Below are 16,273 nucleotides of genomic sequence, written 5' to 3'. Positions count from 1 at the left end.
AAATGCGCGTGAGGAGATTCCATTAATGTATGTCTGCATGATTCCATGTATCTATATAACGAAATATAGGATACGCTATTGGCAGCTGATAAGTAACCATTCGCCATGTTACTAAATGCAAAGTATTTATACTTAATTTGAGATTAATATTAAAGAATCATTAGAAAGTAATTGTCATTAGTGTATACTTTAAATGGAGTAAAAACCGCACTTCATGTATTAAACTAAAAAATCATTACAATTCTATAAAAATTACAAAGGACAATGTACTGTTCAACTCCACCCACTCGACATAAATTTAACAGGCCCCACACGATATCAGATTCCATAATTATAACGAATGAAATATCACTTGAACGCCAGGTAAACATTCAGCGATACAAGCGGATTTGAACAACAGAGTGACAAAGTTTTTTGCTTTAATAAGATCCCTATCATATTTTAAAAATCACTGAGGTACCGGTACACACTTAAGTCGAATATTGCCGTAAAGAAAACTCTATTTTAGCACCGAAGTACATGGATCTAGTTTAATCCAGAAACATTGAACAAGTCAATAAGTTTTCACTTCATTTTTCTGGTCTGGCAATTTTGTATTTTAGGAAAGTCTGATGTAATGTAATACACAGGTGGCGTGACACCCATGAAGTAAGATTAGTATGATTCTGAGTCTCTAATATAGTACTTCGTACTGACAACGGAAAATCAATCATTCGCCAAGGGAGATTCGAACCAATGAGTGTCAAAATGTTTATACCATATTTAACATCGATATTAGACATCCGTAGAAATAAAATACTTGATCATAAGACACCACGGACATCACATTAAAAAAAATGTATTAAAGCAAAGACCTTTCATCGTAAACAACCAGGAGACAAAGTTCTTTTGGTTTATTACATCATATCTTAAAAATCTTAGGGGTACAAATTTAAATCGAATATTGAAATGAAGAAAACAGAGAACTTGAAGTAAGTTTTATTCATTAACTCTATTTTATCACTAAAGCACATGGATCTAATTTAAAGCAGAAACATACAAGAAGTCAATTTGTTTTCTCTTCTTTTTCCTAGTCTTGAATTTTTGTATTTTTGGAAAGTCTGATGCAATGTAATACACAGGTGTCGCGATTCCCATAAAGTAACATTATATTATTCTGAGTCTCGAACATGGTACTTCGTACTGACAACGGAAAGGCAATTAATCGCTAAGAGAGATTGGAATCCGTGAGTGTCGAAAATGTTATACCATATTTAACAACGATATTAATCATCCGCAGAAATAAAATACTTGATCTTAGTACACCTTACATTGAAAAATATATTAACGCATATGACCTTAAACAATCAGTAAAATATATTTTCCATTAAGAAGCTCGGAACGTCACGTTGAAAAATTGTATTAACACGCAATATCCTTTAATATTAGTAGATCTGTAGGCTTATTTCTCCTTTAGAAGTCCGGAACCTCACACTGAAAAAAGCATTAATGCAAGTAATTCTAAAGAACGAGTAGAAATTTATTTTACATTAAGAAAACCGGAACGTTACATTGAAAATTTTATTAACACAAAATATTCTTAAACATCAGTAGAGACGTAGGTCTACTTCACCTTAAGAAGCCCGAAAAGTCATATTGGAAAATGCATTAATGCATATAATTATTAACTATCCTTGACAAGTATTTCACTTTAAGAAGCCTGGGACATCATACTACAAACTGTATTAACGGATATAATCCTTAACGATTTGTAGAATTATATTTCATCTAAATAAGTCAGGGTCGTAGCTAATATTTAAAACTGCATTAGCGCATAGAATCCTCAACCATCTGTAGAAATATATTTCAATTTAAGAACCCGGGCGTCACAGTGAAAACATGCACTAACTCATAACATTCTTAACCATTCGCAAAAATATATTTGAACTTATGAACTTGAGACATCACACAGAAAATTATATTAACGCATTTAATTCATAATTATCCGTAGAAATATATATTTTTCAACTTAGAAAACCCTAGACGTCACATTGAAAACTGTATTAACACATACAATTCTTAACCATTCGCAGAAATATATTTCAACTTAAGAAGCCGGAACTTCACACTGAAAGTTGAATTAACGAATATAATTATTTATTCTTAACCATCCATAAAGATATATTTCTACTTAGGAAAACCATAACGTCACACTGAATTCTTAACCATTTCTAAAAATATGTTTTGCTTCAAGAATTTGGGATGTCACATCGGAAACTGTATTATAGCATACAGCTAATCCCTAAGAAATATATTTCAACTTAAGAAATCCTGAACGTCTCGTTGAAAACTGTATTAACGCATATAATCATTCAGAACCAGCAGAAATAAGTTTCACCTCAAGAAAAGTTAAATTAAATTATGTTTCTTTAACGACGCTCCCAACTGTCGAGGTTATATCAGCATCGCCGGTGTGCCGGAATTTTGTCCCGCTGGAGTTCTTTTACAGCCAGTAAATCTACTGACATCAGCCTGTCGCATTTAATTACACTTAAATGCCATCGACCTGGGCCGGAATCGAACCCGCAACTTCGAGCAAAGAAGGCCAGCGCTATACCGACTACGCTACCCAGGCCGAATTTGACCTCAAGAAGACTGGGACATAAATTTAAAACAGTAATAACGCATATAATCCTTAAAGCATAGGAATATATTTCACTTTAAGAAGCCTGAGACAACTTACTGAAACTCGTTTCAAAATATAACCTTTATCCATTCGTAGAAATGTTTTTCAACTTAAGAAGCCCGGGAAGTCCCATTTGGAAACTGTATTGACGCATATTGTCTTTAAAAACCGGTAGAAGTATATTTCACATTGAGATGTCAGTGCAACACAATGGAAACTGATTCATATAAACTTTAATCATCCGTAGAAATATATTTCTCCTTAAGAAATCTTGGACATTGCAATTAAAACTGTATTAATTCATATAATCTTAGTCATCCGTAGAAATACATTTCTTCTTAGGAAGTCTTGGACGTCACAATTAAAACTATATTAACTCGTATAATCTTTAATCATCTGTAAAAATATATTTTTCCTTAAAAAATATTGGACGCCACAATTAAAACTATATTAACTGATATAATACTCATCATTCGTAGATATATAGTTCATCTTAATAAGCCGAGACATCACTTTGAAAACAGTACTCACGCATATAATGCTTCATCATCTGTAGAAATATATTTCAACTAAAGAAAGCCGAGACGTGATATTTGAAATTCTATTAACACATATATCCTAAAACTTCCGTAGAAACATATTTCACCTTAAGGTGCCGGGACGTCACATTAAAAACTGTAACACCGCATATAATCCTTAACCATAAGTAGAAATATATTTCAACTTAGAAAACCCGGGACGTCACACTGGTAGTTGTATTAATCCATATAATCCTTAACAATCAGCGGAAATATATTTTAACTTAAGAAACCTGAGACGTCACGCTGAAAACTGTATTAACGCATATAATCCTCAACAATTAGTAGAAATATATTACAGCTTAAGAAGCCTGGGACGTTAAGTTTAAACTTGTATTAATGTATATAACAAACCAGCCGTAGAAATATACTGTATTTAAACTGAAGAAATCCGGGACGTCACACTGATAATTGTATTAACGTAAATAATGCTAAAAAATCAGTGGAAATATATTTTAACTTAAGAAACCTGAGACATCACGCTGAAAACTATATTAACGCATACAATAGAAATATATTTCTACTTAAGAAGTCTGGGACGTTAAGTTTAAAGCTGTATTAACGCTTATAACAAACCATCCGTAGAAATATATTTAAACTGAAGAAAGCCGGGACTTCACACTGATAATTGTATTAACGAATATAATCCTAAACAATCAGCAGAAATATATTTTAACTTAAGAAATTTGAGACATCACGCTGAAAATGTATTAACGCATATAATCCTCAATAATCAGTAGAAATATATTTCAATTTAAGAAGCCTGGGACGTTAAATTTAAACCTGTATTAACGCATATAATTCTTAACAATCCGTAGAAATATATTTAAACTGAAGAAATTCGGGACGCAAAATTGATAATTGTATTAACGCATACAATCCTCAACAATGAGTAGAAATATATTTCAACTTAAGAAGCCTGGGACGTTAAATTTAAACCTGTATTAATGCATAATCCTTAACCATTCGTAGAAATATATTTAAACTGAAGAAATCCGGGACGTCACATTCATAATTGTATTAACACATATAAATAATCCTTAACAATCAGTAGAAATATATTTTAACTTAAGAAATCCGAGACATCACCTTGAAAATTATATTAACTCATATAATCCTCAACAATCAGTAGAAATATATATCAACTTAAGAAGCCTGAGACGTTAAATTTAAACCTGTATTAATGCATATCAATCTTAATCATTCGTAGAAGTATATTTAAACTGAAGAAACCCGGGACGTCACATTCATAATTGTATTAACACATATATAATCCTTAACAATCAGTAGAAATACATTTTAACTTAAGAAATCCGAGATGTCACGCTGAAAACAGTAGCCTATTAACGCATATGGCCCTCAACAATCAGTAGAAAAATATTTTTACTTAAGAAGTCTGGGATTTTAAATTTAAACCTATATTAACGCAAATAATTATTAACTATCCGTAGAAATATATTTAAACTGAAGAAACCCGGAACGTTGCAATGAAAACTGTAGTAACTCATATCATCTTTAACTAACCGTAAAAATATATTTCGCCTTAAGAAGTTGGGACATCACATGGAAAACTGCATTAACATCAGCAGACGTAAATATTTTCAACTTAAGAAATCCAGGACGTCAAGTGAATACTGTACTGACGCGTATAATTTTTAACTACCCGCAGAAATATATTTCAACTTAAGCCGGGACGTCATACTCAAAACTGTATTAACGGATGTAATCCTTAAACATTAGTACAAATATATTTTAACTAAAGAAATCCTGAACGTCACATTAAAAACTACATTAACGCATATAATTCTTTCCCATGTGAAGAAATATGTGTCAGCCCTGGAAGTCCGAGACGTCGTATAGAAATCTATATTAATGCATATAATGCTTAACCTAGACTAAAAATGTGTGTTGCCTTAGGAATCTGGGACGTCAAATTGAAAATTACATTAACGCATTAAACTCTTGCCATCAGTTAGCTTATATATTACCTTAAGAAATCTGAACCTCACATTGAAATTCCCGTAACGGATAGGATTCTTAACCATCCGTAAAAATATAATTCACATTTAGAAATCCGGGACGTGACACAAAAAATTGTATTAGGCCTAAAGCATATAATTCTTAACCTTCCCTAGAAATATATTTCACCTTAACAATTTCCGGACGTCATACTGAAAGTGTATGAAGGCTGAGACTCCTTAATCATAAGAAGAAATATACTAGATTTCACATTAAGAAGCCTGAAACGTCATATTGAATACTGTTAACACCGATGTTCAAGCGGGATTGCAATCACTGAGCAGCAAAGAATGTTTTTATGTATTTGGAGCGTTTATTATTATTACGGCATATATTTAAACCGAGTACTGTAAAAGTAAAACTAGACAATAAGTTCCACTTTTTACGTTTACTTAAATTTCAAGGTATGCAGAGATGTTATGTCATAAATTCCGAAATCGTTCGGCAAGCGAAGAAGTTTTCTTTTCATTCTTTTGTTTTTAAATGTCTTTCTACGGAAGGATCTGCACGGCGTGCTGACATAATAATAATTGACCGACATAAAGCAGTGGTATCATTCTTGACCCAACAATTAGCTTTGAAATTAATGAAGATCAACCAAAGAAAGTACATGAAGAGAAGCGCGCTATTTACCTTCCATGCTGTGATGATCTCACTCATAAATAGGCCTATAATATTCAAGATTGGAATTTCATTGGACATGTTTGGTGAGCGAGGAAAAATTCCCAAATCTACACTGGAGATCCTCAGAAAATTAAAGGTTCCTGAAAAGACTCTTCAGACAATTGCATAAACCATTTTAAAATCTTCATTGAACATCATCAATCACCATCTCTATTCATCTTTATAATATTCAGTGTATATTATTTATTTTCAATAAATTTTTATCGTTTTGATAGCTCGCAGAATATTATTTTTTTAAATTTCATTATGTATTTTTCTAATTTTTAATTTGCATTTCTTTTTTGTTCATTTAAATTAATTAGAATGCCGATATTTTAAATCCAAGATTTGGACGGCTATGATTTCGATATACTACTATTGTATAGGAAATGTTAAAGTAAATGAGACTCAGGCCACATGGCAGATTTCCGTAAAGTGGAGTCAATATTATTTCTGTTATCAACATAATTAAATGTAGCACTTCGTAATGACAACGGAAAAGTAACAATGTGTCACGCGAGGTTCGAACTTCTGAGTGTCAAAGTGATCTTTCTTTGTTTTCATCAATATTAAACAGTCATTAGAACAATAGCTTAATTTCAGTATTACTAAAAATGGAACAACATTCGCATACCATTTATTTAACGCATACAATCCATTATAATTTGTAAAGATATGAATAATTAATAACAAAATACTATTTCAACCTGACATACTAAACATAAACATCATAGAGCTCCTACACATTGCTGCCAACACAATGCCGTTCTTGCACCTCATGGCACATGGAACATTACATTGATAAAAGATACTTCAATGTTGCCTATGGATTCAAACCACTGACCGACAGTTCTTTTAATGTTATTAAAATTGCATTAATAAATTACTAAAATATATTATTTGCAATACATTGTGTCATAAAGAAAGATAAGAGCATAAAATAAGATGCAATAAATTTCATTTTAACACTAAGGTTTATAGGCCTATTCTTCCATTGAATACATTGTCATTCGAGAGTAGAACAAGTTTTCTTTTTATCTTCTTACTTTGGAATTTTTAAGGTGTTTTTGGAAACTTATTAGTGCAACACATACGAATGATACGTGATGGATTCATGCTACGCGAATAGCATGATTCAGATTATCTGTATAGCGAAATATTGGTGACGGGAAAATAACCATGGGCCACGGGGATTAGAACCGTTGAGCCTCATTCTTTCTACGGTATTAAAGTCACATTAATAAATCATAAAGTATTGATTATATTTTATTTTCATATTGTCATGAAGGAAGTAATAAACGTGAACAATTAGCATTATTTACTTTTATTTCATCCACAAGAATTGCAGGCCTATTATTCCATATAATTATACAATCCAACAAGTTCTTTTTTATGTATTATTCTTAAACTTGAATTTTTGTACTTTAGAATTTTGTTGACGTAACTCATACTAGCGACATCTCACGGGACTCCTAGTTTATAGCGTGACGACAGCATGACTCAAGTTCTCCGTGTAAGAAAATACAGGAAACAGTGTTGATAACGGAAAAATAACCGTGCGCCACGCTGGATTTGAATCATTGAGTACCGAAGTATTCCCATCCTCTTTAACATCGATTTTAAAACTGTAATTAGAATATGAATTTAAATCGGGTATGTCTTAAATGGAATGAACATTACATCTTATGATTTAAGGTTTATACAAATTCATAATCCGCCGAAGAAAAGTAAGTAGAACATAACCCCGTTTTAACTTCGCATATATAATAAACAAACGTAACTGAACTCGAATACATTCGTGTCACTATAATGCCGAATTATTTCCAAACAAAACATGGAACATCAGATTGACAATTTTATTAATAAAGCATCCATGTTCCAAGTGGGATCAGTAAATGTAAGGAATAAAACCTGTGTACGCTATTGAAATCATATTAAATCATTGAATTACGTCTTTTATTCTGTAACTTTATACTAACCGCAACATACGGAGGTCTATTATCTTATGCAAACCAGAAATATTACAGGAGTAAAATTGTATTTTTCTTCTTGGCTTTGAAATTGTTATAATTCTTTAAGAAGTGTTGACATAACATACAAAAGACACGTGGCAGGACTCCAAAATATTGAGTTAGCACGGTTCCTGGTATCGGCATTAATAACTTGAAACATTATATTCACAATAAAAATGTTACTATTATTCAAAACTATTTGTGCCATCCAGTGTAAAAATGTTTCTTCCTTATGTAGTAATGTTATTAAGGATTTAGTAGAATATCAATTATTTTTGCGTACTACCATAACAGGAGTTAAGATATTGTTTTTGTTTTAATTGATTTCACTCTAATTGAATTTGATCTCTTAACTAAACCGATATAAAATAATTTGATCAAATTAAAAAGAAACAGGCTGATAAATTCATATATTTATGCAAAAAATTTAGCCCTACGTGTTTTAAATTTGTGCGTCACTCACTATGGTTTATCGTTATATATTTAACAGAAGAGTAGCGTGAACTGAACATGAAGCCTAACAAAACACGAAATATCCTATAATAGAAACGAACTTGTATGATTTTTACTTTACTTGAATCGCTGTGCGTTAAAATCTTTCTGAGGCCTTAAAACCGATAATCGATCATGAAGAAAGAATTACAAGGTACCTTTATTCTTCATCTTTGATAATTCTGTCTTTTCCGAAATATATTAAGCTCATATTACACACTGACATGAGCCGGGAATCGAGTCACGCCGAATCAGCACACCGCCGGGGTTCCACCAAACTAAACACGGAACGTCGCCGTCACTACGGATGAACATCTATTCTTCAAGCGGCATTCGAACAGCTAAGCGTCAAAACATTTCTATATTCTTTAAACAGACATCAAATAACAAAAATATTACTTTAATTTTCTCATTAACATAACAGTGCAAAGAAATTTAAAGACTTTATTCTGTAGGTAAATGAAATTTCGCTTTAATACTGCAAAATAAAACTGAACTGTCATAGAAGGACCCGTATTTCATTCAAAACAATAATTCGCATTATCGTAGCAAATAAAATTGAGGGCCTATATGTTTTAACTTATTCAGTTTTTATATTGTTTTCTATGTTCAAATCATCTTTTTTTATAAGTGAAGACAGCGAGTCTTTTTAAAAGGTCAAGACTTTCTATAGTTTTCCGATACTCCGCGATATTTAAATATTTTAAGCGCTCAAATTGAATATTTCGCATATAGTTTTCATACAGTATTCCCGTCAGTAGAAAAAAAAAGAACGCTTGTTTGTTTACAAGACACGGATTTGCAAAATATTTATAATCAGGACAGACTTCAGTATCACAATGAACATGCAATTATAAGCAGTTAAATTTTTCATAAATGTTACTTATCGTTGTAACTAATAAAATGCGTTCTCAAGACAGACGTGCAACATTTTTAAGACATTCAAGCCCAGTTCTACGAACACGGAATAAAGTTCTGTTAAAATTAATTCCATGGTTATGCAAAAAATGTGTTGTACGAACTTTGAATACTGCATTATTAGGAAGGTATCTTCCGAATAAGCTATTCCACGCTTTCAGTAGTTGTTAAATTTTTATCTAGAGAATGAAATATAAAATGGCAGCAGCATTAGACATGAATCTCTCATAATGGTGGTGAATTACCATATCAGGTATTTTTGAGAGCGCGGAAACAAAACGAAATAAAACATAGACTTTATATATTAATGAGTAGGGCGATGAAGAATTTCCGGCAAGATTCAGTCTAAAAATGGACACTGCTTAAAGTGTTGGAATTAATCAATGATGATTTGGAACATATAACAGATAGTTAAAAATAGTTCACAATTTCATAATTGTAAAGAAATTGTAGTTTTTTAAATAATTAAAATCAAATTTTAAGCAAATTCCTAGAGCAATAAAAATATAATAATCAGTATTACGTTATGCATTACATAACCTAGCTATAGCCTCCCTTGCTCTTGCCATTTATTTAAAAGTTACGGCATCAGTTTTGTTTTCTAGCACGTTTTTTTATAGTCATTCACTATCACAACTAGCTTAAGTGTAACTTCTATCTTATAGTTTTGATTTCTAATTTATTTTGATTTACTAATTTCTTTATAATAAACTCCGTAGACAAAATAGCGATACTTGAGAAAATAAATTTCAACAATTACTGGTATTCTAAATGCACTTTATAAACAAAACACCATCTAAAATATTGCTAACCTATTTCCAATTCTAACTATGGAATAGATAATCTTGGAATATGGAATAGGCTAGTTGACGAAGAGCTATTCCAAGATTTATTCTGCGATCATACAACTGAACCTTAATCGGCTACAGAAGTGTGAATCACGAAAGAATGAAAGTATGAACGGGAATGCAACACGTTTAAAATTAATTAAATCTCAACAAGCGAATTGAAAGGCACACGTTGAAAGAATTCAGTATAAAAAAATACCGAAACCGGTCACGAATTACAGAACCAAAGTCTACAGAAAAGAAACCGATAAAGCAATAAAAATTAATCGTACATACATAAAGAGTTATTGACAGTAGTTCGAAGAGTAGCAAAAATATTAATATTTTTTTACAAATGTTTTAAATTATTATTATTATTATATTATCATCAACATAATCATTTTCTTTTTAGACAACCTGAGTCCTAATTTTCAACTTATTTTAAGATGCATTTTCAGAAAAAAAAAGATAAGTACAGTATAAATCGAGTGCAAAAATTAAAAGTATACTTGTTATAGCTGATAATAATATTAAATAAGTGTATTTAATTAATATTTAACATGTTAATTCTGCAGATTTATTCAGGTAGTAACAGGGATAAACTTCTTTTAAAATCGTCAGTTAAATTCCGCCGCCACATAATATACCATTTACACACAATTCTCATTAAAAACTTTACATTGTACAAGTTTTTCCTTCAAACACATTAAAAATTAGTTAATATAAGTTGTTAATTTCACTTATGTATGCGGCAATAAACACTTCTCAATACGGGATAATGAACATAAAATTATTTCATCAATATAACCTTTACTGTACGGTAAGTAATTTCAAACAAATAAACGTTTAGTAGGCAAGGGAAATAATAAAAAAAATTGTTGAAGACAAATAAATGTAATAAACCTAAGATTTATTGTATAGTTGACGATAATAATAATAATAATAATAATAATAATAATAATAATAATAATAATAATAATAATAGATTTGTAGTAGTTATGGATTTATTTAATCTTTCTGTTCAAATATACTGTAATTGGTAATAATCATTTTAACTATATAGAATAATACAACTTCACAAACAAAATTTTCATTATCGGATAGTGGGCGCAATTTTAAGTGCTCAACGACGAGATAAAATATAATTGAAATGTTAACGAAATTGCATATACATTAAACAAGGTCAAAAATTGAAGGGTGAAAAAATTTTGAATGAAATTAAACAAATTTACGAAGTTTTTAAAATAAAAAATACCCTGTTCCCAAAGATGCGCAAGTATGTATTATACGATCTGTAGCACGCGTTTAAAACATCTTTCCAAAAAGATATGATTGGCTTAATTAAACGAACTTGCATAGCAGAGATTGCATTAATTTAAGTAGGCCTACTTTGTTTATTTTGGAAAATATAACTTCAAAATTTTTCCTGCTCGTGATTAGCTATTGGATATTTGAAGATTAGCTCCACAACATTGTTAAGTTAACTTAAATCCTGAACGGACTTCTGTAATTAAAGTTTAATAAACCGTATCGAATTTTTTAGAAACTAAATAAAAATGGCACCTCAATATAACAATAGCGTACTCCGTTCCAGAAATAAACAACGCGTAAAATGAATGAAAAATTAAGTTCACAAGAAGTAACATACAGGTGTTTATATCAGTGTACTCATAATTCACAATTAATAAAATATTTATTACCATTGAAAATAGCTACATCCTCTTTTATGAGAATTAAATTCACTTTTGTAGTACAGAAATTTTTCCTTAGCTCGCAATATTTTAGTGCGATTTAAAAAAGCAAATTAATATAAACAGATGAATTATCCTTTAACATAAACGGAGACTACACGAGTATATCTGCTTTTGGATATATTAGTTTCACCACATACTTAAAATTTACTTTCACATTGAAATTTTAGTGAATATTAGGTTAAACAATGCATTTTAATCAATATTTATGCTAAATTTTGTAATGTCACTCTAAAGTAATATTGCGAAATCACCCTGCCACTTTAACCCAATACGTTGTATGACTTTAATCAGCTGGCGGTAGAAAGAAAATAATACGTTTCTACTTATTTAACAAGTACTTCCAAACATAAGTTGCTTATTGCAGTAATATTACACTAATAAGACTGAACTATAAGACAGGAATAAATATTAACTCTGACTGTTGATGTTCTTTGTAATTTTTGAGGTTAGACGTTTAGCTGTAGCAAAAATATGTACTCTTTCCTATAAACAGAAAAGAGCATCTGATTAAGGTCTTTATGTTATCGTTTATGAGGTCCTTATGGTTGAAGATACGTTCACATGAGTTGTTCAAAAACCTTCAACAAACTGATAGCATGGGGAATAGTGGGAAGGCGTTCTTCCGTTATCTACAGACCGGACAGCCATAAGGAAAATGTTCTCCGGGAAAAGAAACGGCTATCAAGGGACCCAGTTGTCTCCCACGTTCCCTTACAAATTTGTCTATACTTGCGACTTTCATCGTGTTTTTGGAAGTAGAGAGGAGGGGAAAAAAGTCACATGAAGATGGAAAGAAGTAGCATATAGAGGGGAAGAAATTAAGAGAATGCTGTGAAGAACCTGGGAGCAAACAGTCGCCTCAAGTCCTTCAAATCTTCCCCACCAAAACGCACGCCTCATCCCTTCACCTTCTTCATTACTCGATAAAGAGCGCCATTACCATTCTTGATGCAGGATTGCAGATGTCACAGATTACAATCAGACTCGAGAGGGAAAACCACCCCCAAACCTCCTCGCCACCCCTTTCAAACTCCCAATTCCTCACACCCATCTCTTCTTACTCTAGCCGGCTAAGGGACGTAAGGGTAGAGATGAAAAGGGGAAGGGGTGGAAGAATTAAGGACTAAGAGTCCTTACTATTGATTTCTCGCTTTCATTATTGCTTCTCATTTCTTACCCCCTCCCCATTTCGCTTTGGTCCCTTATTTTAAGTAGGTCCTATACATAGCACCCAGTTTAAAGTGGTTTTCGTTGATGCTTATAAATAATTTAGTGTTCAATTTATATCTCAAGACAAAATGTTGGAGATTTTAAAATCATTATACTCAGTTTCCCGAGAAACTAATTAAAATGTCACAGTCGTTCTGAAACTAACATCAGAAAATTATAGTAATGAACGGTAATAAAAGTATAAAATAAATAAATTCACTACAATGTATCCATAGCCAGCCTCATAATTATAAATTTTGTATTTCATCTTGTTAAATAAAACTTTTGAAGCTGGAAAGTTACTCGCGTTTGGCACTATTATAAAATATATTCTCCTTTATACTTCAAGATTCACTCAACACATATACGCGATTATATTATAAAGGCTGGGTGATATGACTTGCAAGAATTGTTGCGCCAAAACGGCTTCTAGACGAGCAGCAGAGTCAGGCGCTGCGATCCGGGAACACAAGAAGCGCCAACCGATTCGTCAAGTGTTCGCAAAGTGCACAGCTGGACGTCTACTACAATATCGAATACAAGTATCACATTTAGCAGATTTGGTATCTCTGTTAAGTTTTCCTAAGTGTGTTCCAATTCTAATGAAGGTCTTACGTACCGAGATGTCTGATGTCTGAAGTAATACTAACACTGATATGATATTCACACCGCGAATGATAATCGATCACTTAGACACGGAGGTTATCTTCAGCTTGCGTCCAAGACAACATGATGAATTTTCTGCTATTGTCTTTCTATCAGTAACACCCGCTTGCATCGCAGAGTAAACCTCAGGACTGATTATGTGAGGAAGGACTGTGTTAAAACATTAACCAAAAGCCGGAGAAGACACTGGCTGCGCAGGAGTAGGTTCGTTACCAGAAGAGGGGGAGAAGAAGTATGAATACCACTAACTTACTTTGATGTAAAAGAAGAAAAGCTATATAAGGGATAGCGGGGAGGGAGGTAAGACGAAGGAGGGGGGAGGGATGGAAAAAAGTTTTCAAAACTGTCATAAACTTAAGAGCAACCGAAACTGCAAAGTTGGCCTCCCATATTGACTCCTAGTAAGAAAGAAGTAACTCGGGAGGGGTGCGGTGTGGTAGTTGGAGGTAGTGTTGGTAGTTGAGGAACAAGAAGAACAAGTGGTAAAGTTGAGGAAGGGTAGGAGGAGGGGGATTGTTGGGGGAGTTGGCCGAGTCAAAAGAAGAGACTTCGAACGAACTTGCACGCTTTTGCTACTACTAAAACTACTACTACTATTACCTCCGACAAGAGGGCAAAATTTTCGAAAATCTTCTCAACAACTTAACTTTGTTTTCGGAGAGCGACAAAGAGAGAATAAGAGGAACAAGTTGTCCCCCTCCCCCGTCAAACAACAAAGTAAATCCTATCGAAACTTACCTCAGACGGAAGAGCGTGTAGGCAGCGAGCATCGCCCGCCGGGTCGCCGCTGCGTGCTGGCTGCTCTGCTTTCGCCCGCCCGCCTCGATCGTCTTCGTCTGATCAAGTTGCTTGCTGGTTGCTGCTACTACCGGTGGACGTTGGACTTCGACGTCGTCGTGGTGGTGGTCCTATAATCGTCCGGACCGCGCCGCGACGCGCCTACGACTTTTGCCGAGCAGAACCGAAGCAAGCCGAATCGGGGAGGAGGAAGTGTGTTGTAGCTGAAGCTATAGCGTCTGCTTGTGCCGAGCGGGCAACTATGGTCGAGAACCCGCCGGCTCGGGCGAGGCGAGGGAAGAGAGAGAGTTTGGGGGCCTCGGCGACTTGGACGACGATGACGACGACGGTGGGACGGTGGTAGCGGTAAGTGAAGGAACCAACCGGCGGCTAGCCGGTAGGTCGGAGCGCTGGGTTCGCACGTCTGTTCCTATCCGACGTCGGGCGCACTTTGCGGATGTGTGCATGTGTGTGTATGTGTGTATGTGTGTGTGTATGAGAGAGGACCCCCCTAGCATCAACGAGGGGAGGGAAAACCAAAGTCGTGAGAGGGAGACGGAATCAGGGTGGACGAAACACTGTGCGAGAGTGACGGAGACAGTCTAGCGACGGGAGAGAGAGGGCGGAGGAGAGAGGTTAGGCTCCTAGCAAGCCAAGCTATTGATTCTGAGGAGGTGGGGGGCGACTAAGTGCGAGCACTGAGGATTACACCAACTTCGCCTTCTGCTACTGTTGCTACACTACAGAAATTCGTTCCGATGCTCCCAGAAAAATTATGTCCATAACTAATTATATTATTGGACAATAGACTCCGGCCAGTTCCTCTCTCCTATAGATCCCTAATAAATTATCTGACTTGTTTCTTCTTTTAAGAAATGTCAAACTAAGTCGAAGAATTTAACTTGTCATGCCTCAGAACATCGAAGTTGTTTCGCAGTGGAATCAGTCACTTCCAAAAGGGCTCTACAAAAACAATACAAATTTGCAGAATCATAATTTTTGTGTAATGTTAAGGACAGCTAAATAATTTATCCCGCACCACTCAAAATACCAAAATTATTTGACACTGAAATTTTACTAGAATGAACCTGTTCGAAACGGGAGTTAAGAATGGTTCACTACATTTTCCGTATATATGTACATAATAATAAATATGCTTCTTCTCCATTGCGTATATTCTAGCCGTATGTGACAAGTTGAAATTATGAACGATATATTCTCTGGTTTTGATTTAATGTACTGGAAAATCCTTCGAAGAGAAGTTAAATCATATTTATAAATACTTCTCTATTAATGACTATTTCCTCTTATAGGTACACACATATGCATGTATGTTAATAGATCAACAAATCATGTCACAATTAGATTTCAAATAATTCAATTCTCAACCAGTTGATGCAATAAACAAAAGAAGATTAAATTCTCTCTATTTGTAAAAAGAACTGCCCAGCATATAAATTTATTTTAATATAAATTCATTCATGCGTTCCGAAACTCGAAGTTCAGTTATTATTTTGTGATTACAATAAATAGTTTTGTCTAATGAGTTTCAAAATATCGGTTTACACCAATAACATTAATCATAATAATATTGTTTCTTACTGGAAAAATACAATGCAAAGAAATAATTCTAAATTAACAAAATTCTAGCACTCCTCTGAAAGAGTATGTTCTCGTGTTCAGGGGAGGATTC

General features: G+C 33.5%; 1 protein-coding gene across 3 annotated transcripts in view; it reads right to left on the bottom strand.

Annotated features, from left to right (window-relative positions):
* LOC138715199 (platelet binding protein GspB) overlaps positions 1-14,829 on the bottom strand; it is a 1,124,434-nt gene extending 1,109,605 nt beyond the window's left edge. For all 3 annotated transcript variants that reach the window (XM_069847835.1, XM_069847836.1, XM_069847837.1), the window contains exon 1: positions 14,542-14,829. The gene's annotated coding sequence lies outside the window, so the exon portion shown is untranslated. The remainder of the gene's footprint in view (positions 1-14,541) is intronic.
* Positions 14,830-16,273: the final 1,444 nt, after the last annotated feature.

This window comes from Periplaneta americana, chromosome 15 (assembly GCF_040183065.1).
Source record: "Periplaneta americana isolate PAMFEO1 chromosome 15, P.americana_PAMFEO1_priV1, whole genome shotgun sequence".
Classification (NCBI taxonomy): domain Eukaryota; kingdom Metazoa; phylum Arthropoda; class Insecta; order Blattodea; family Blattidae; genus Periplaneta; species Periplaneta americana.
The sequence above is the reverse complement of the archived record's forward strand: the minus strand, read 5'-3'. Positions and strand labels throughout refer to the sequence as shown.